Source organism: Equus przewalskii, chromosome 25 (assembly GCF_037783145.1).
Source record: "Equus przewalskii isolate Varuska chromosome 25, EquPr2, whole genome shotgun sequence".
Lineage (NCBI taxonomy): Eukaryota > Metazoa > Chordata > Mammalia > Perissodactyla > Equidae > Equus > Equus przewalskii.
In genome coordinates this window covers 40,838,392-40,860,037 of record NC_091855.1, presented here as the reverse complement: position 1 = coordinate 40,860,037, position 21,646 = coordinate 40,838,392, and positions in this window count along the sequence as shown.

Genomic DNA, 21,646 nt, shown 5'->3' with positions numbered 1-21,646 from the left:
CCACCCCCAATAAATTTCCAGCTACTCCGCTAGCCCTGAGATGTCTCCTCATTGTTCTTAGCCTGTAAGTCTGAAGTTTTCTGCCATAGGATTTGTGAGGATTGGAGGTCACCCTCAGCCACCTCAGGGGAAATATCCACATATTTGCAATTCTTTCCCATTGCAGTGGCCATCTTTAATGACAAAAGTCTCCTCTAGTTGCTGCCTTCTTTTGATTGCTTTACAATGCTTTCAAATGGTTTTTCTTTTAATAAATTTTATCTAGATTGTACAATTGTTATCTTTATGAGTTGTTGCCCAAGCAATTTATTCTCCCATTACAATAAGCCAGAAGTCTGGGCCAGCCAGCCTGGTGGCGCAGCGGTTAAGTTCGCACATTCTGCTTCAGCGGCCTGTGGTTCGCCGGTTCGGATCCTGGGTGCAGACATGGCTCTGCTTGGCAAGCCATGCTGTGGCAGGCGTCCCACATATAAAATAGGGGAAGATGGGCACAGATGTTAGCTCAGGGCCAGTCTTCCTCAGCAAAAAGAGGAGGATTGGTGGCAGATGTTAGCTCAGGGCTAATCTTCCTCAAAAAAAAAAAAACAAAAGCCAGAAGTCTAAGTGGTATCATTTTCAAAGTTTTATTTTCTGCTAGTTTGCTGCTGTTACATAGAAATAAGAATGACTTTTTAATATTGAGCTAGCATCTTACTAATTTCACTTATTAATTTTAATAGTTCATCTGTGGATTATTTGGATTTTTCACATATGCTGTTGTGTTGTCTGAGAAAATGACAGTTTTATTTCATTTTTTCCCAATTGTTATATCCTTTATTTCTTTTTCATTCTTTATTGCATTGTCTAGGATCTTCAGAACAATGTTGATATAAATGGTAAGAGCAGAATCCTTGTCTTCTTTTCTGTATTAAGGGGAAAGGATAATGATGATGAAAACTGTGGATTTTTCTTATATGCTCTTTATCAGAGTATGGAAGTTCATTTCTTTTCTGTGTTTCCTAAGATTTTTTTTTAAATTAGGAAGTGATGCTGAATTTTTATCAAATGATAATATAATTTTTCTGCATCTTATGAGAATGTAGTGAATCAAATTGGTTGATTTTCAACTATTAAACCATCCTTGCATTTTGGAAATAAATCATATACAGTCGTGACATATTATCCTTTTTATAAATCACTTGATTCAATTTGCTTAAAATCCTAATTTCTTAAAAGAATTCACCAGGAAAACAGTACATGCCTGGACACTTACTTTTTTTTTTTTTTTTTAAGATTTTATTTTTTCCTTTTTCTCCCCAAAGCCCCCCGGTACATAGTTGTGTATTCTTCATTGTGGGTTCTTCTAGTTGTGGCATGTGGGACGCTGCCTCAGCGTGGTCTGATGAGCAGTGCCATGTCTGCGCCCAGGATTTGAACTAACGAAACACTGGGCCGCCTGCAGCGGAGCGCGCGAACTTAACCACTCGGCCACGGGGCCAGCCCCCCTGGACACTTACTTTTGAGAAGATTTCAAATTACAAAATAATTCTAAGATATTTATATGCTAGCTACATTTCTAAGTTCTTTGTGTCAGTTTTGAAAAATTGCATATTTTTAGGACTTCAGACATTTCATCTAAATGTTCAAATGCTCTGGAAAACAGTTGTTCATAACGAGTACTTAATCCTGTAGCAATGTCCACTTTTCATTTTTAAATTGGTAATCCATTCTCTCTCTGTTTCTTCATTGATTTTTCTGAATGTCTATCAATTTTAGTCATCTCTTTCAAATGAACAATTTTCGTCTTTGATGATTTTCTTTACTACGTGTTTGTTTTTTTTTCATTCATTTTTGTTCTCTTTTTTATCTATTATTTCCTATTTTTGTCTTTTATCCTTTCTTCTTTTGTAACATCTGTTTGTCAGGCTGTATATTTCCCTTTCATCACAGCTTTATTTCTACGTCACGTTTTTATATGTTGCATTTTTATTATGATTTCATTCAAAATATTTTATAATTTTTATTTTGATTTATTCTTGACCAAGTGGTTATTAGAAGCATTTTGCTTCATTTCCAAATATTTGGAGATTTTTTTGGTTTTCCTCTTGTTATTGATTTCTGGCTAATGCCACCAAGGTCCCAGAACAGACTTTGAATGATTTCAGTCTTTTCAAATTTTGGGGGAATTGCTTTGTGGCCCGGTCTATGGGGTCTAATACCTTAAAATTAAAAAAAAAATTATCTGGATTTTCTACTTGTTCTTAACAGGCACACTAGTCTCCTGAAAGCTATTCCATCCTAACCAAAAGCAGAATTCCACTACCTCATAATTTTAATCACACTTCTATTGGTAAAAATTTAGTTAATTTCCAGTCTTTTGTGATACTAAAAATCCTGCAATGGACATCTTTGTAATGACTATTTGCGTACTTTTATGACTGTCAGAGAATCAGAAGAGCATAGCATAGCGGGTGAGGACTGCTATGAGCCAGATTCCTCGGTTTGGATCCTGACCCTTTACCTTGTTAAAAATACACATCCCCGGGCTCTGCCTCAGACCTGTTGAATCAGTACCCCAGAAGATTTTCATCATCCTACAAGTCTGAGAACTTCTGCTTGAAACAAGGGGTAGGAATGATGATGATACATTGATCGGAATTGCCAAAGCATCACAACTGATTCCAGCTGTGCTGGGAGGGAGGGAAGAGAGAGAGAGAGAGAGATGAGGGAACAAGTATTTTCTCTGCTATCTTAACTTCGTTGGGTCCCTTTGCTTCTTCTCAAGTTGTTCTCAAACTTGTGTTATAAATCAGGCATTCCCGGGTCTTGCTTTGCCCTTCCTCTGAGGAAAACCACTGAGCACACTCAGAGAGAATATTTAGGGAGTTTTGACTCATAGTCCTGGGTCTTGATGGGTTCCAGTGGCTACTGGAAAGTTTCTTTCCATTTCACCTTTGGGGACTAAAGAGACCCACGTCTTGGGCATTTCTCTTCAGGTCGCGCCAATAGCTGCCTCATTCCTGTTGGAGGCGGGAATAGACTCATCAGAACCAGGCTGAATTAACAGCACAAGAAAGCCGGTTCCAGGGACAAGCTGGGAGGGGAAATTCTCTATCGGGACCTCCCCCCTAAGGCTTGTCCTCAAATACTAGCTTTGAGGCCCTCACCTGAGAGATGCCCTTAGCAAGAGAGGACCTCATTTTACAGGTCCAGCTTAACATTCATTTTTTTACCAATAATTCACTCAACAAATAAATATTAAACACAACTAGGCGCCAAACAGTTATTTAACAAATATTTATTATTAAAATTCGGTGGCAGTCACTGTTCTAGTTATTGGGGACACAACAGTAAACAAAATTGATCCGGCTCTTTCACAGAGCTTATATTCTGGTAAGTGAAGAGAGACAATGAACAACATAAGTAAAATGCGCTATATTGATATGCCAATACAGAAGACGAGCTACGAGTTGCCAGGAACGGCGCTGCAACTTACTGCATTCATTGACTGATTATTGGACATAATTTCAGATTTACAGAAAAGTTGTAAGAACAGTACAAATACTTTCCAGAATCTCTTCATCCAGACTCCCCAAATACTAATATTTCCCTACATTTACTGCCTCTCCCTCTCTCTCTTTCCACCTCTATCTCTGTTTCTAACTCTCTTTTCTATCTCTCCTGAACTATTTAAGAATAAGTTGTAGATATGATGACACTTTACCTGCAAATATTTCAGGGTCTTTATCTCCTAGAAATAAGGATTTCTCTTACATAAGCACAGCTCAACCATCAAAATCAGGAAACTAATATTGGTGCAAAATACAAAACTATTATTGAAACTACAGATCTCGTTCACATCTCTCGTCCTAAATGGAGTCCTTTATACTAGAAGAAAACTCCAGGTCATCTGTTGTACTCATTTGTCATCCCTCTTCCGTCTCTGCTTTCATGAGGCTGTTGCTTTTGAAGAGCACAGGGTTGTTATTTTGTAGAGTGGGTTTGTTGATGGTTCCTCGTGTTTAGATTCAGGTGAGGTGCTTTTGGCAGGAATAGCACGGAAGCGATGTGTCCTTCTCAGTTCATCGTATTGAGGCACGCGCCGTCGATTGGTCCTACTGCTGGCAGCGTTAACTTTGATCCTTTGGTTAAGATGGCATCTGCCAGGTTTCTCCAGTAGTTACTATTTTACCTTCCGTAATTAAAAAGTATCATGTGGGGAGACACTTTGACACTATGTAAATATTCTGTTGTTTCTCAAAGTTTTATCCACCAGTTTCAGCATCCACTGATGATTTTTCTTTTTCTTACTACTGCCAAATGGTGATTTTCTAATTACGTAATTCCTTCTACTTTTATCAGTTGGCTTTCTGCTGGAAGGAAGAGCTTTTCTTCTCATTTATTCATTTATTTATGAGTCAGTATCGACTCGTAGATCCCTACTTTATTTTGTGGGTTATAATCATTTGTTGTCATTATTTATTTTGACGATCGTATTGTCCCAGATTGGCCCCACAGAAGCCCCTTCAATCTGATTCTTGTGCCTTTGACATGCCTCCATCATTTTTCTTGAATACTTCCTTACTTTTTGCCACAAGAAGATGTTCCAAGATCATTTTGTACTTTCTCCGCCCCAGCCCTGGAATCAGCCATTGATTCCTTTTAGTGGAGAATGGTATTTATAAACCAAGGTCTTTTCTATACAAATGCTCATTGCTACTCAGCTCTGTGAGCAGACAGAGCCGGGAAATTTTGCGCACACACACACACACACACACACACACACTCATATACATATCCACACACATTTGTATTTATTTCTATATCTAGCTAGCTATATATATTAAAACCTATGAGTTCACACTAATAGCTCCAATTCCAAACTACGCCTCACGGTCCATTTTCTCTTCCTCTCTTTCCGTATTTGTAACTCCTTTCTCGACAGTGAAAAATTTGGCTCCCATTGCCAACAATATATTCAGCTGTTTGTCCCATCCTAGAACATGCAGAGAGCAGTTTCAGAGTTGCTAACCCATTCCTCTGCCAAAAGGAAGCCTGCTAATTAGGATTCGATATTTGTTTAAAGTTCTTTTTTTCCCTTGTCTGGGGGCATGTAACGCAAATGCTGTGATCAAATGTTACTGAATTCTCCCCCATCGCTATAGTTATGCTATTTGTTTGAAATAGAGCACTAGATTCTGTCTGTATTCCAACGTGAGTCCCCTCCCCCTTCCTGTTGATTTTCTTTTCTTTTTTGAATAGGTGGAACATTAATGTGGTCAGAATTATACAGAATATTAGAGTCAGAAAAGTGTTATTCCACCATCTCCCATCCCCTCCATTCTGGCCACCCCATTTACCCCCAAGCCCTGTAGGTAAGTGTTATGAACTGAACTGCGTTCCCCCACAGCTGAAGCCCTAACTCCCCCCGCCCCCGTACCTCAGAAGGGGCTGTATTTGGAGACAGTGTCTTTGCAGAGGAGATTGATGTAAAACGAGGTCATACGGCTGGGCCCTAGTCCAGTGTGACTGGCGTCCCTTTTGAAGAGGAGACCAGGACGCAGGCGCAGAGGGAAGCCGACATCTGGAGGCCAACGATCGAGGCCTCAGAGGAAACCGACCCTGCCGACACCTTGACCTCAGACTTGCAGCCTCCAGCCTGCGAGGGCATAGATTTCAGTTGCTTCAGCACCTGGTCTCTGGTCCTTTGTTATGACAGCACAGCAAACTGAGACCGTAACCGGCCTCACTACTTCCAGTTTATCTTTCTTGTTTCTTTTTGTTCAAAAAAGCAGATATTTCTCCTTTTCTCTTACACCAGATGTAATGCACTATAGATACTCTTGCGCTTTCTCACTTAATACTATACGCCAGAGACCCCCCTGCATCAGTCCGTCAATCCTGAATCAACCACACTTTGCTAGAAAAAACCCTGCTTGGCCAGGATGAACTATCCTTTTAACATATCGTAGGGTTACATTTTCTAATAGTTTGTTTAGGATTTTCACATCTGTGTTCATAAGGGACAAAGGTCTGTAATTTCCTTTTCCTGTAATATCCTTGTCAGGTTTTGAGATCAGTGTTATTTGTCCTCACAGAGGAGTTGGGAAGGGCTCCCTCTTTCTCTATTCCTACAAGAGTTTGTGTAGACTGATATCCTTTCTTCCTTAAATATTTGGAAGAATTCACCGGTGAAGTCACCTGGGTCTAAGATTTTTGTTTCGTTTTGTTTTGTTTGTGGGGTAGAGGTGGGGGAAGAGGTAGGAGGGGAGATAGGTTTTAAATTACAGATTCAATCTTTAACAGACACGACTGTTAGGATTTTCTGTTTCTTCTTATATCACTTTTGATTAGTAGTGTTTTCCAAAGAATTGGTACTTTTCATCTAAGTCACTAGTGTTTTCACGTAAGATAGGCTGGTCCAGAAGAGCCTCACTGAGAAGGCAATAGATGAGCAGAGACCTGAAGGAGGGGAGGAGGCAGGTATCTGCAGGAAGGGTCTAGCAGAGAGAGGAAACAGGAGGTGCAAATGCCCTGGGGCCTGCACGTGCCTGGTGTGTTGGAGAACAATAAGCAGGCCAGTAGAGGGCAGGAGAGACAGAGTGAGACAGAGAATGATGGAGGGGTCTTCGGCTTTGACTCTGAGTGATTGAAGGTTTTGAGCAGAACAGTGTTGTGATCTGACTTACGTTTCGATAGGACAGACTGACTATTGAGAACAGACTCAAGGATGGAAGCAGAAAGACCAGATAGGAGGCTGCTTGTCCAGGGAGGTGGCAGTGGAAGTGGTGAGAGCCAGTCATGTCTGGAGAGACTTTCAAGGCAGAATCTATAGGGTGTAGCGATGGACTGGATTTCAGGTGTGGGAGGAAGAGAAAGGTCAGGGAAGACTCTGAGGGTTTTGGCCTGAACAGTGACCATTTACGAGTTGGGGACTATCGTGGAGAGGCAGGTTTGGGGAGGAAATTCTGAATTCGGTTTCGGAGAACTGAAGAGTGAGGTGCCCATTAGGCCCCCAGTGAGGAGGCTGGCTATGTGGAAGCAGAGTTCAGGGCATGGGAACACAAATCTGGGAGTCGCTGGCATGCAGGTAGCAATTAAGGCCACTTAAGAGGTTGATGTCACCAAGGCGGTGAGTGTAAATTGAGAAGAGGTCCAAGCGACGAGCCCTGGGGCCATCCTATGTACGGGACGCTGAGAGATGAGGAGAGACCAAAGAGATTGCTGACTGGTGAGATGGGAGGCAAAAACAGGAGTATGTGGTCTCCTCAGGGCCCCCTGAAGAGGAGGGAGTGGTCAGCTGGCCTCTAGGCTGCTGGGTCTGGTGCAGCCAAGACTGAGTACTGACTGCTGGACTTGAAAACACGGAGGTCACTGGTCACTTTGACAAAAGCAGTTGAGTGGAGCTGGAGAGCCAAGGCTGATCGGGTGGCTTCAGGAGGGAATGGGAAGAGAGTAATTCAACTGAGTGAGTGTAGACAACACCTTTCAAGAATCTGCTCTTCTTGGAGAAGTGAGTGGGGTTGGGGGGGTGGGTAGGAGAGATGTGGGAAAATCTCAGCTTTTTTTCTTCTTCTTTTTTTTTTGGTGAGGAAGATTGGCCCTGAGCTAACATCTGTGCCAATCTCCCTCTACTTTATATGTGGGATGCCACCACAGCATGGCTTGATGAGTAATGCATAGGTCGGTGCCCAGGATCCAAACCCATTAATCCTTGGCCACTGAAGCTGAGCACGCAAACTTAACTGCTACATCACCAGGTGGGCAGCCGACATGTTTTAATTACAGCCATTTACTCCATGCCCAGGACGTGTCATTCGTGTGGCACCCGGGAGAATCAGAGGTGAAGGAGACACCATCCCTGCTCCCACTCAGTTCAGCAGCAGCCACGGATGGACCTGCAGGGGTCGATAGCCAGTGAGAGCTGCACTGTGATGGATGAAGTCCGGGGGCTGGTGGGAGCCCTGCAGAGGGGCCTGACCCAGCTGAGCAGTCAGGGAAATCTTCCTGGAGGAAGTGATGCCAGGCTCAGCCCTGAAAGGGAGGTGGAGGAGCCTCCATTTCCGGGAAACCTTCTATGATCTGCCTAGTCATAGTTATCTGGCCTTTGTTTTTGTGCGACATGCTCCATCTTCGTTTCCTCAGAACTTCCTTCATTCTGCTTGCAGTGGTCATTTACCTGGGTTCCATTTACGTGCATCAGGCGCCCTCCGTCCCCAGGGGCTCAGCCTGGTCCTTTCGCCTGCCTCGCCTCGGTGAGTGTTCAGAGGTCCCGCTGTGTCTCCCGCTTTACACAGGAGCAAACCGAGGCTCAGGGCTGGAGGACCTTGCCCAAGGTCACACTGCAAGGCAGTTTCAGAGCTCTGATTTAAATTCGCTTTGGTCTCTACCCAGCTACTCTCATCCTCCACCTCACCGCCTTTGCACGTAGTAAGAACAGCAGAGACCCTCCTCTGGGGGGGTCTGTGTGCCAGCCAGGCAAGGCCCTGGGAGAGGCCCCCTCCCACTGGGATCCCCATGGCGTCAGTGAGGCTTCCGTGTGGAACTGGATGGCGCTCTTCCCTGCCTGGACACCCCCTTCCTTACTATGTCCCTGATTTCCTGAGGACCCAGTGGCCTTCCTGAAGGGACTCACCTTGTCCGAAGTGAAAGCTGGCCTTGTGCAGGGTACACGTGGCACATGCAGGAGCTCTCGTGGCAACGATCCGAGGAGACTGGGAGCAGATGACGTGGAAGGAGAGAAGTCCCGAGTTGCCCCTCCCTTCCCTGAAGATTGAACAGTCCCACCATGCCTGCCATTTCCCTGTCACCCTGTGTTGTCCTAGGTGACGGGGAGCCATGGGCCTTGTCTAAGTCTTTGTCAGGCCTCATGGAGACAAAGTCTTATGGCTTCTCATTTGTTGATTGACAGACTGAAAAGGGTTTTGGGGAATGTTTGGGGCCACAACCATGGGCCTGGGAGTCAGGGGCCCCAAGGCGCACCCTCGGGCTCAGGTGCTCCTGGGCGTGCGCCTCTCCCCTGGCCTCAGACTCCCTCCTCAGGTAGGTGGACGGCATCAGTTCTCGCTTCCTCCCAGCTTAAAAGTACTCTGTTCTAAATCCATCCATCAAACACTATTTTGAGGGTTTCGAAGTGAAACCTGGGTGTTTTACATTATCCCACACACCTGCCTCACACCTTCCAGAGTTCAAAAGTCTCTTTTGATTGGCATGTCAAATGGACACGTTTCTGGACTGGAGGGGCTCCATCTGCGAGCCTGGTTTTCCGAGGAGCGGACTGGTCACCTCCAAATTCTGCAGGATTTTTTGCTTCTGATGGCAAGTTGCACAATGAGGAATAAAGTGTCCTGGATTAAGACGCCTGTCCTAACCTGAAGGGCCAGCCTTCTTCATGTGATGGGGACAAGCGCAGGGAGAGATGGTTAAAGAAACAGTGTCAGTAAACATCACAGGATAGGAAAAAGTTCTCAAGGGCTCAGAATAAGAATCCTAAGTACAGTTATGTAACAAATCAGGCATGTCGTGGAGACACACGGCTGCTCCCCACATGGACTGGTGAAGAAATTTCTAATTAAGGCCCATTTTCTCCTTTAGTCAAGACCCGGTGTCTGAGCACGTGCTGTTTCTGGACATGCTGGCTGACAGGCACAGCCCTCCAATATTTCAGGTGCTGCTCCACATTTCCCCAGCCTCCCTTGCAGGTTGAGTCACATGACTAGCTCTGGCCACTGGGCTGCCAGTAGAAGTGATGCGTGTCACATGTCACTTCTGAGCTGAGACCTCAAGATCCAATGTGACTCTTCCATCTCCCTCTTCTGCTGTGGCCCCAGAGGGGCACGACGGCTGCCAGCAGGCAAAACATAGGACATCAGTGAAACCGTACTCTCTCTGGTGTCAGCCTCTTAGAGTTGGAGATGAGTTTGTTACTGTAGCACAGCCTGGCTTGTCCTGACTAACGTGAGGATGTAGAAATGAATGGTACCCACACTGCTGGGAAAGCAGACTTTGGGTCCTAACTCCGCCGCAACTGGCTGAGGAGCCCTGGGCAAGCTGCATGTGCTGGTCTACCCTCCCGTGAAAAGGGACTCCGACATCTAACTGACACGGTGGGCGTGTCGGGAGAGTGGATGTGAAATGTCCAGCCAGTGCCTGGCACATAGTAGGGACACAGATGGTGTCAGTCCTCGTCTGGAACCCCAGCCCCATGACTCTGCTCCCTCTGGAGGCTCAGTCTCACAGAGAGACAGTCCTTGCAGCAGCTCAGTTACAGCCACTTGCCGTACGTGCGCGCTTTTGGTCAAAGTTGCAGACGCCTGTGTCTGGGCGTGAACCCAGCACGTCTCAGAGGTGTGAATTCCTCATGCGCCTCCCTGCAGCTGCACGCACGGGACCGAAGGTGGCGGAGCCATCCAGAGCCGGTTCTGCCCCAGGCCTGAGCCGTCGTCGTAGAAGGGTATGTGGGGTTTCTCTCTGACCTTCCACGGGCAGGAGCAGGGGTCGTCTCATTTGCCTGAGTGATTTCGGGGGAGGGGGTGGAGAGCAGTGCTTCTTCACTCTGTTACACCCAAAAGGGTTTTCAGTAAAAACTCTAGAGATCCGTCTCTTGTCCAGCTCCATCTCCGACAGCACTGCGTGGTCACCTGCTACCACGACGACAAAGCAGCCGGTCCTTTGTTGTCTCTTGTTTTTATTCTCTGTTTAGTAAACCCCAAAACGAAAATGAAACCTAACCACGCACCAAGCTGACACCTCCAGTGGCTGAAGAGTGTCGGAGGGGTGCTGGCTGATTCTGGAGTCGACCCTCCATCGATGCTGAGAAGTGCTCACTTGGGGGATGTGGTCTGAGGGCTGCTGGAAAGGCTCCCCAGCCCCCCGCTGTTTCCTCCGCTGGCCTGTTGCTTCTCCTCACCTTCTGTTGCTGTAATTGGAGTTAGAAGTGTGTGCAAAGCAGCCAGAGAGGACGAGAGGTTGGTGTGGGGTGTGCAAGTGGGGGTTCAGAATGGGAGGATGAACCTGCCGTCATCCTGGCCTCCAGAGACTTGTGATCCAGTCATTATGGCTCCTTTTTAGGGTGACAAGGAGGGCCAGCAGTTCTTGCCAACATTCTCTTTGCAAATGTGAAAGGGCTGGGCGACTTCTCAGTGTTTTACTGCCTTGCAGGAACGGCCCGTGGCCTCTGAGCCCCAGAGGGCAGGTCCAGCTCTGCTCCCCTGAGCCTTGCTCAGGGCCTGGCACGTGGCAGGAGCAGGTGTTAGTTTCCTAGGGCCGCTGTAACGAAAGAATCACAAACTGCGGGGCTTAAAACAACAGATATTTATTGTCTTCCACTTCTGGAGGCCAGAAGTCTGAGGTCAAGGAGCGCAGCAGGGCCTGCTCCTCTGAAGGCTGTAGGTGAGGGTGCTTCCGTGCCCCTTCTAGCTTCTGGTGGCTGCTGGGCATCCTTGGCATTCCTTGCAGCTGCATCATGGAATCTTTGTCTCTGCGGACATATGGTCTTCTTCCCTGTGTTTCTCTCTGTGTCTTTTTCTTATAAGGATTCAAGTCATACTAGATTAAGTTTTCATGCTAATATAGTATAAAGTCACCTTAACTTATTACATCTGCAAAGACTCTGCTTCCAAATAAGTTTATGTTCACAGGCACAGGGATTAGAACTTCCATATATTTTCGGGGGACACAACTCAATGCACAACTGAGAACTATCAAGTGAATGATCAGATGCCTGGGGAGCAGAGAGGGTACTGGAAGGTGAGGGAGGGCTGGCCAGAGAGAGGAGCACTTTGCATTTAAAATGTGCTCCTGTCCCCAGGCATCGTGGTGCACGGTGATGCGTGAGAAAGGCGTGGTTTTCACCCAATTCACCACTTTGCTGAGGCCCAGGGTCTTTCTCGTCTAAGGGCCATTGAGCACTTTTGCTGGCCGTTCATTCATTCACTGACTACACTGAGGCCCATCCCCATGCTGAGTTCTGATGAGACAGAGAAGGAAAAGACAGTATCTCTGCCCCCAAGGGACCCCCAGCCAAGCTGGGCAGACACCTGTCACAATGGTAACTTTGATACCCCGGACTAGTAAATGAAGACCCAGAACTCTAGGAGGAATTTGGGGAAGATGTGTCAGAGGAAGATTTCTTTAAAAAAACTGTCTCTTTTTTTTTTTACTGTTATTTTATCTAAGTCAGGACCCCTGATCTGAAAAATATTTGCCCTCTCGGCTGCTGGAGAGAATTTGGGCGCCCTGACCGGGGTCGGCATTGTCTCTGCAGGCACCAGGGCGTGGGTGATGCTCATGAGAGCACTTGCCCACGACCGCTCAGGGCTGGGAGCGAAAGCGCCTCAAACGCTGGCTGTGAAGATACAGGGAGAATGTCCTCTGTAGGGAGAATAGAGGCATCCTGTCGCCTTCCCTGTTCCAGAAGGCTCCGTGGTGAACACATAATTAGGCCCTCTGTAATTACCAGTTCGAATCTGCCGAGGACACTAGGGCTCCCACCCCCTAATTTACCTTATAAATTTATTCTGCTAAAAAAGTTGAAAATGTCATTCTTCTGTGAAAGCTGCATAAATGAATTATCTCCCCGGATGACAGAAGGTGGGAAGGAGGGGGAAGCTTCAAGAGGACATTCTTCATCGTGAGTGTCTAAAAGTACCCCACCGCCAGCATGCACCCAGCGCAGAGCCCAGCGAGGCGGCTTCCCGGGGCCGAGGCCGCGGCGGGAAGACTCAGTTCCTCCAGGGAGAACGGGGCGCCCTCCGCGTCCCCGGCGGGTGGCGAGAGGTGGCATGTATAACCAGCCCCTGCGGACATTAGAGAGTCTTGCCTCAGCGTGCGGTTTCAGGGGACAGAGATCCCCAAACAGAAGGGGACGAAGGGAAAAAACAAGGCACCTCTTCAAAAGGGTCCCGTCCAAGCTCGTCCTGCAGTCCCTCTGACTCAGGACGGTCTCATGCCAGGCCAGTGTCCTCCCTCCATCACCTCTGGAGGCCAGATGCCCCCATAGAGCGCTTCACAGCCCTGTGATGGCTCTCTTGATTCTCTTACAAAACTATAAAACACGCATGGCAAGTCTGATGACATTTTAGGAGGCTTGGAAAATAAAGTTCTTTAAAAAGCGCCTTTAATCCCATAATCCTAACACAACAGTGGCCGTCATTTCTGTCTCTCCTTCCACTTTTTTCCCTAGGTGGTCTGCTTATTCTGCCCCCCCGAAGTACGACTGCTATTTTTTTTTTTAATTTTGAGGAGATGATTATAAAAGTGATAAATACTGACTCCGGTGTATTCGGAGACTAAGAGAAGAAAGAAATGGAAGATGACCCTCTGGGCCCCATCTCTGAGATGACACCTGCTCACAGCCCAACGGGCTTCTTCCTGCTTTTGTTCTTGGGGCTCGGCTTTTTCAGGACCCCCATGCCAGTTTGCAGATGCATTAGCTCTTTCTCTTTTAAAGACATGTTTTTGTTTTTTGGGTTTTTTTGGTGAGGAAGATTGGCCCTGAGCTAACATCTGTTGCCAATCTTCCTCTTATTTTTTTCTCCCCAAAGCCCTTGTACACAGCTGTATATCCTGGTTGTAGGTCATTCTAGTTCTTCTCTGTGGGATGCTGCCACAGCGTGGCTTGATGCGCGGTGAGTGCGTAGGTCGGTGGCTGGGGATCCGAACCAGCAAATCCTGGGCTGCCAAAGCAGAGTGTGTGAACTTAACCACCCAGCCACTGGGCTGGCTTGGCATTAGCTCTTGTATTGAGGTCTAGTTAGCTCATTCCTTGATAACCTACTATGTGTCCACCACAGGCAGAGGAGAAAAGTCAGACCCCTGCTGTCTGCTCTGAGGAGCTCAGAGCCCTGTGATGTGCTGGAACCCAGTCATGGATAATGACTATGATGTTTTCCTCTGGGCTTTCCCAGAGATTAGCCCAGTCCCTGGCGCATAGTCGGTGCTTCATCAATACTGGTTGAATATGCTCACGGATGAAATCTGGGGAGAATTGCTCTTTTCACTCCTGAAATGAAGTGCTGCAGGGTAAGCCACAGATTGGGTTGGACGTGAGTCTCTTCTGGAACCCAGCATAAGGCCTCCGTAATAACAGTATATGTAACTCATTAAATGCCTACTACGTGCCAGACCCAGTGCTAGATGATCTGATGTAATCCTCACAACAGTCTTGGACGTAATAGAGGAGGACGTGGGACGCTGAGAAAGGAAGCAGTTTGCATGAGCTCTCCCAGCTAACAGTGGGCACAGCAGGGACTCGGGCCCAAGTGTCCTGGAGGTGTGAGCCGAGCTGTTTGTGCCCTGCCCTGCATGGCCCACAAGGTTGCTGGAAGGGCACAATCAAGCCAGGGAAGTGAAAGGGCATTGTCCTCTGTAACTCTCTGTGTCAATGTTAGCTATTTGTCTGTTCTACAATTCAACTGGCAGACCCTTCCATCTACCCGGTCCCTCTCACTGCACAAGCCCATGTCTTCTGTTCGGTCCTCTCTGAGACCCAGCATCTCCAGATGCTCTTTATCCTTCCTCCTTCATCCCATTTCTCTCTGTCTCAATTATTTGATTTAGGAGCCGTGCTCATGCTTTCCTAGATTTTGCTCTCTCAAATGAAGAAAAAAAAAATCTCTTCTAACCTCATTTTAGACCTTGTTTCTCTTTTAATTTTCTCTTTCTTCCTCTGTGTCCTGACTCCGCACTGACTTTGTCTTTGCCGCCCTAATTCCACCTCCACTGGTGTCTCCAGCTGCCCGCTGATGCCCTGCAGGATAGCTGGAAATCGAATCCGGGTGGAGACCGGTGTAGTGGCTGTACCCAGAGACAAAGCTGGGGTTGATTCTGGCCCTGCCTCTTAGCGACCGGCCTCGGCTTCCTGGGGAGGAAGGTCCTTCTCTCCCGAAGATGAGATAAGATAAACTGCCTAACAGTGTCATTGGACCTTCTCTCTTGGACCTAGCTGGCCTGGAGGGTCTTGGAAGAGTTCTATGATCTGTGACCAGGACCTCTGCCCCCTAGTCGTTTGCTCCCATAGCACTTGGGGCAGGAGAGCCTCTGGTGGGCTGTGCTATAACTACTATAGTCCTGTAAGTGTGTCACTGACTTCTGCTTTGCCTTGAGTGCTCCTCGGAGCAGGGGTGGTGTGGCAAATTCGGGTTTGTCTGAATGAGGAACCTGGGTACTAACCATTACACATACTGCCATCTTTGGGCCCCAGCACCCCACACTGTGCTTGGCACATAGCAGGCATCCCATCGATGTGTGTCGTTGAAAGAATGAGTCACAGCGATGCTAAGAAGTGACCAGAGACTGGCCTGGGAGCTTTACACAGGCCACTTACACTGTTTAGACAATCAGCCCACAGGTGTTCAGAAGCCCTGGTTGACAAGGGAGATCACAGGGCCCGAGAAACGAACGCCCTCTCCCTGGACGCCCAGCCAACGGGTGCCTTCTGCACAGCCTGAGACTCCAGGCCTCAGCTCCTGGCTGCACGCAGTGGCAGGACTTTGCAGGACAGGGCGAGAAGCTCCAGCTGGAGGCAGCAGGCGGCCCTCATGGCTGGCAGGGAGGGGGCTGACGATTGGCCCGGCCGGCAGTCCTGGCAGGCATGATTCAGGGGCCAGAGGCCTCACGCAGACCCAGCCTCCGTTCTTCATTTAGGGGAAACCCTTGACGGGCACTGTGGCGGCGGCTGAGGCTAATTGCACGGTGCTGGGAGCTAATGCAGCTGCTGTAATTCTTGTCACCTCTAACAACTCAGTGGGAGCTTCCGCTGGATCACGCCGGGCGTTTGGGGGCTGTGTACATCAGTGGCGGGTGTCACCGTCAGAGGTCGGGCAGGGCGCCGGTGCAGCGAGGGAACACAGCGCCACCTCGCCAAGTCTTTAATTAAAGGAGGACCTATGTGACCGCTGCCCAGCCTAATAGGTCATTTCCAGTCGCAGCGAAAGTTGCCGTTAAAAACCTTGATGGGAAGCAGCAACTTAGAACGGCCCAGCTCATCTCCGGAGGAGACCGCGTCTCCTACCAGTTTCTGGGGAGAAATCGCCACCTGGCATGAATATTCTAGCTCCGTGGGTCGCCCTGCACCCCACTCCTGGGAGTCCGGGGCGCTCGCCTGCGTTTGCCCCTTACTTGGGAACTGTAGCCCTTAGAGATCAGAAGGAGCACGAGAATAGGACAATTCAATAAACTCACAATAAAACATCCTAAGCCTTTCATACTTCCCCACTTTCTTTAACTCAATTTATTTTTCATTTTGTGGACAGAGATTTAGTCCGGGTATTAGTTTATGATTTTTTACTGAAGGAATTACTCAACACACACACATATAAAAAGGAAATATTATTTTTATCATTTATTTTGTGCCATGTATACCATAGGAGGAAAAAACGGAGCGAAATCACTTCAGCACCGCTGTGTTTTTCATTACAAAGTTATTACGTATAGAAATTACTCCAAATTATCTGAAATGAATGGAAATTATGAGGTTTGAATTCCCCAGGTTACTGCAGGCACAGCTCTGGAAATTTATTTTGTCATCTTGCTGAACATAATTGCTACAACAAAATTTCTTCCATTTTACAACTGTAGCATAACTTATTTATACCGGTGTAGCTGTAATTTTACATCAATAAGTTGCATGGGAAGGAATACACAGGTGGTAATTGAAAACAATAATTTGCACTGAGGTCCAGGTGGAACGGTTGGCTGAGGAAAAGACTCCAGTTACCGTCGGCAGCAGCTTTGTGTCACTGTGGCCTTTTCCCATCCCGTCAGCCAACACCCGTCAAACCATCCAGACACCCTCGCTCATGTCCCCGGTGGCTGCCGCGGTGAGACTCAAGGCTTGTCAGACTTCCCATCGTGGCCTGTGCATCCTGGTCTGGAAAGTGAGGCCACAGGGCCCTTGGGGGGACCCGGGGGGACCCCTGCCACCTCTGTGTAGCTCCTCCGCTTTCCTTCTCATCCTTTTTGACTCGCCTCCGGGTTGGGCACATTGAGGTACCAGGAGCTAATTAAGGTGTTTGATAGATTTCAACTGGAGTATGAGTTCTTGCCAGAAACATCGACAATTCGATTCCCCAAACACAACGCGGAGTGTTAAAGCCGCTAATGCTTTATACATTACTGTGTTCCTTCCCAGCCGGAATGTGTGGTCTGGGTACAATACCGAAACGGTCCCCAAACAGGCGTCCTCACTCTTCGGTTCTCTAATTGTTCCTGTTAAGCAGATACAAATAATGAAACTGCAGATGCCTGTGCTGAATCCCAACAGCTGATGAATCTACTCGTTTGAATCCAGAGGTCCAAATTCGGAGGTTAAAAAATCCCCCATAAATCTGCCCTGTATTTAGATGGCATACCATCCGAGACAGTCAGAGATGGGTGTCTTTCTCCTGTCCACTGTTCCATTTCAGGACATGTGTGGGAGAGAGAGAGAGAAAGAGAGAGGCAGAGGGGCTTTGTCACAAGTTCAAATGGGGAATGTTATTGCCACATCCATATTTTAGAAGCCATTGTTGTTTCAATGATCCCAAAGGCTTAAAATCACAGTGAAATCATTTTTTTAAAGGACTCAGATTAAACTGACACCAGAATGCACAGCAATTCAGTGTCTCGGTTTTCCCTGGGCAGCATTAATTATCTTTTGTTGTAGCAAATTGTCTGCCTTGTAAATTGAGCCGAAAGTGTGTCTTCAAGCAGATGCAATGTTTTAGTATGCGCACAATGGAATAACTTTTATAATTTCCACGTACTATAGGTATATTATTCCATCTCCAATAAGGCACGTGCGGTTCAAACACTGTGTTGGAGAAACTTCTGTGTTTGTCACCTTGCAACCTTAACCTTTCTCTATTAAAAAGAGGGAATGCCACTTAAGTGTTTTCTAGGATACAGACTACCTTTGTTAACTCATTCGAAAGCATACGTGGCTGTTTCTAAAACCACAAAACAGCAGCTGAGATATCCCAGATCCGCTTTTCTTTTCTAGCTCTGGAAGGCATATGTGGAAAAGGTGTTGGCTGGTTTGTATTTTTATTTTTCGGTAAGCGCAGCCTTCTCATTAGCCTGTCTTTCAGAGGGATGCTAGCCTGACTATGCTTCTCTCTCCCTCTCTTTTCTTCCCCAAGCCGATACTTCCCCCTCCTTCCCTTTCCACCACTTTCTTTGTGGAGCATCACAGCACAGACAGGAGTTTTCAGAGCCCAGGCTTGGGGGTGGGGGCAGAGCTTGCAACTGAGTCAGCCTTGTCTACAACACCAGCTTAGCATTTACTGAAACTTCCTCTTTCTCAAACTGCTTAAGGATACAAACTAATTAATCCTCACAGCCTCATAAAAACCCTTGTTAGGAAGGTGATCATTATTGCCTCCATCCCGGCCCCTCCCCACTTCCTATCTGCAGACACCTCACTGCAGCGCCAGTTCCGACGGGCGGCTGACAGCCAGAGTCGGAACTGAAAATTCCCTTCTGCATCCCAGTTCTTTCCCCAAATGAACCATTTTAACTCTCTTTCTCTTCCTCGCCTGTGGTCTAAATAGGGTAGATTGATGGTCCCTAGACCACCGAATTCAAACCGGGGTGTGTGTGTGCTCGTGTGTGTGTGTTTTGCACTTTCAGTCATACGATTTGGAGACTCAGGGACCAGAGGGAAAATGGCAGAGGCTCTTTTGTACACATGCACACACGCATGCACATGCACACACGCTCTCCCTCCCCACAGCCACTCTGATCTCTGTGCGTGTGGCGGGTCGGATCTGGCGGAGTCTGCCTGTCTTGGTGAACAATATTTCTCCCAAGTCGACCAACTGGGTGATGCCAGTCCCCACCAAATTTGAATTGATGACTCAACTACAGAATTAAAATTAGCAAGGCAAGAAAATTCCAAATGAGGTGAGAAAGTGGTAGAAATAGTTCCAGATCCCCTAGTACCGAGCCATTCAACATCATTTCTGATGACAGGGACACAGCGAGGAACAGTCGATGTGGGTGTGAGTCTTTCTCATATACGGAGAGCTGGCTAAGTATTTTTTAAGGAAAATAATACATGAATCAGGAACAGGGACTTTGGTTTAACCCCCTGCAGGCTGCAGCTCTAAAGACAGCAGGCAACGACGTCCCTTCGTTTTTCTAGAGCTTGCCTGTGCCTCACGTAGTTAAGCAACCGTTGGAAATCTACTACTGTATCAAGCCCAAATATTACTGCAGAAACAAATAAGGTGCAAATGTCATCCTGCTTTAATGAAAGCAACGTTGCTAAATTCAGGACATGGAGAGAATCAACCACACGATTGTTGGAAGGCAAGTTTTGCGGTCCTGTCTCTGCCATAAGGTGACAATGCAAAAAGCTCCTCTAAATCCAGCAGAGCCTGAATTGAGCGCTTATGGCACTTAGAAATTTGCTGTAATTTTCAGAAATGATATAAAATAATTTTAGAAGATATGCCAGGAAGCCCAAAAGGCCTCTTTTGTCTTTTTCTGCTTCTGGATTTGATAGCTCCTAGAGATTCTAGAACTGTAGGAAGGAGATAAGGACTGTCTTGGGAGCCTTATTAATATGCACATAAATATGACATGCTTTGTACCTCCATTGCGGTTTCTTCGAAAGTTAAAACAAGTCAATCCAGCGATCAGATCGATGCATTTCCTTTATCCTCATCTTCACAGTCAATAGTGTTTATAGATCCTGAGGAATAGAAATTAGCAGACACAGTTTGCCTCTGAGCGTGCCCTACACCTGTGAATACACAGATTCGCCTTCTCTTTGCATGGATCTTTTTTTAAGCACCAGAGATGAAACTGGAAGTAATTCGGTAAGATGTGCTGTTGGGTTTGTATATTGCTACAGAGTTATTTGACTACATTTCAGAAGGTGAATCCACGTTAAAAAAAAAACCAAAACACCACCACCACCAACAACAAAAGAAAAGTCGATTTTCTTTCGGCAGAAACATTGGGAGTTCTCATTTCTGCTGACACTACTTATCTTGATTCTTTCCAAATTTTTGTAAAGACGTAATATAAAATATAACAGCTCAGAAGGCAACGATAACATTGTAGAATCGCAAATAGAGCCCCACCTCAGCTAAGAGTTAAGTATTGAGGATCCTTCAAAGAATTTTAAACAGGAAGCCTGGGTAAGGGGGGTCAAATGGTTTAACCTGCTCCCTGTGCATGGCATGTTACATGAAGCACACACGGGACTCAGAGCCCCAGAGAAGGGCCATAAAAATGCACTCTGATTTGATGAAATGATTTATGATTTCTGAACTATTCCTTTATAAAGAAATGTAAAGTGACTGAGAACACGGGGGATTGTTTGCTGGAATGCACTGTGAAGCTAGAAAAAGAAAAACAGGGAAATATTTGTGAGTTCAAAAAGCTTTTTGACATCTGCTGTTTTTTTTTTTAAGATAGTGCAGAAAATGTGCCTTTTCTTTCCATCTGATTCCAGCTGACACAATGCCGGAGGCCTCGGTGGAGCACACAGTAGGCCCGCAGCAGGTGCTGGAGAAATGAGTCTGAAGTATTGTAACATTACTCAGGACCACATTTGTGTTTGTACTGTTTTTCCTTTTATAATTTCATCTGTTAAGCGCTCTCCCCCCGCCCCCCCCCCCTCTTTTGGGGATGGGAGTGACTTTTATTCTAAACAAAGACTTGGTAGATCCAGGGGTGGGGTGGTGGTGTGCGCAGTGACCTTCTCTGCAGACTCCTGGGTCCCCTGTTTGCCTGGGGTCCTGAGGAAGGGGTAGGGACCGGGCCGTGGCCCGAGCTCCGCCATCCCCTCCCGCCCCGCCCGCCTGTTGTCTGGGCATCCAGAGAGCGGGGAAACAGTCGTGTGGGCCAACTGCCCGAGCCGGGCGGGGTCGAGGCCGAGGTCAAGGTCGGCGGAGAAGCGGCTATTGATCCGGCTTGGAACGCGAGACAGGGAGCGCAGCAAGACTAAAGGGGGAGCTGTGAGACCAGACATTAACAGCTTTCGGCGCTAATGATGCCCGTGCCAGACGGGCAGAGGGAAAAAAAGGAGACTGGAGCGGCAGCTGGGATCGCTCGCTGCCTGCGCCCGGCCGCCTCTGGGGAGAGGAGGAGGAGGAGGGCCAAGGGGCCAGCGCCGGGCTGGGCAGGGCCAGGGCAGCCTCTCCCCGGCCGCCGCGAGGTGGAGCGCGCCGGCGGGCGGCGGCGTGTCCGGCCCTGCGCCGGCCCGCCCGCGCGGCCCTTTCCCGCCGTCGGGGCAGCGCGGGGCCAATGAGGAAGTGCTCCCCGGGTCAGTCGCGGCCCGCGCCGCCCCCTGCCCGCGACTTCCTGCTGGGGGTGGGGCGGGGGGCCCCCTCCCCAGACTCGGCCGCGCGAGCGCGCGGGGCTTGGCAGCTGCAGCCCGGGCCCCTGAGCGCCCCGCGCACTCCGCGGAGGGCCCCCTTTCTTGAAGGAGGCTGCCCCGTTCCCCGCAGCCATAGACCGGTCCCCCTTCCTTGTAATCAGCCCCCCCGTCCCCGAGGACAAGGGTCGTGCGTCGGGATTTCGGGTGCGGGAGCGCAGGCGACACCGGGCTGCAGGCGCGCCGTGGCCATCCGAATCCAGACCTGCCCCCTTGCGCTGTGTGACCTTGGGCAAAACGCTAACCCTCTCTGGAGTTCACGCCGCCAGTTCTCGGAAAGAGAGCGCTAACAGCTCTCCC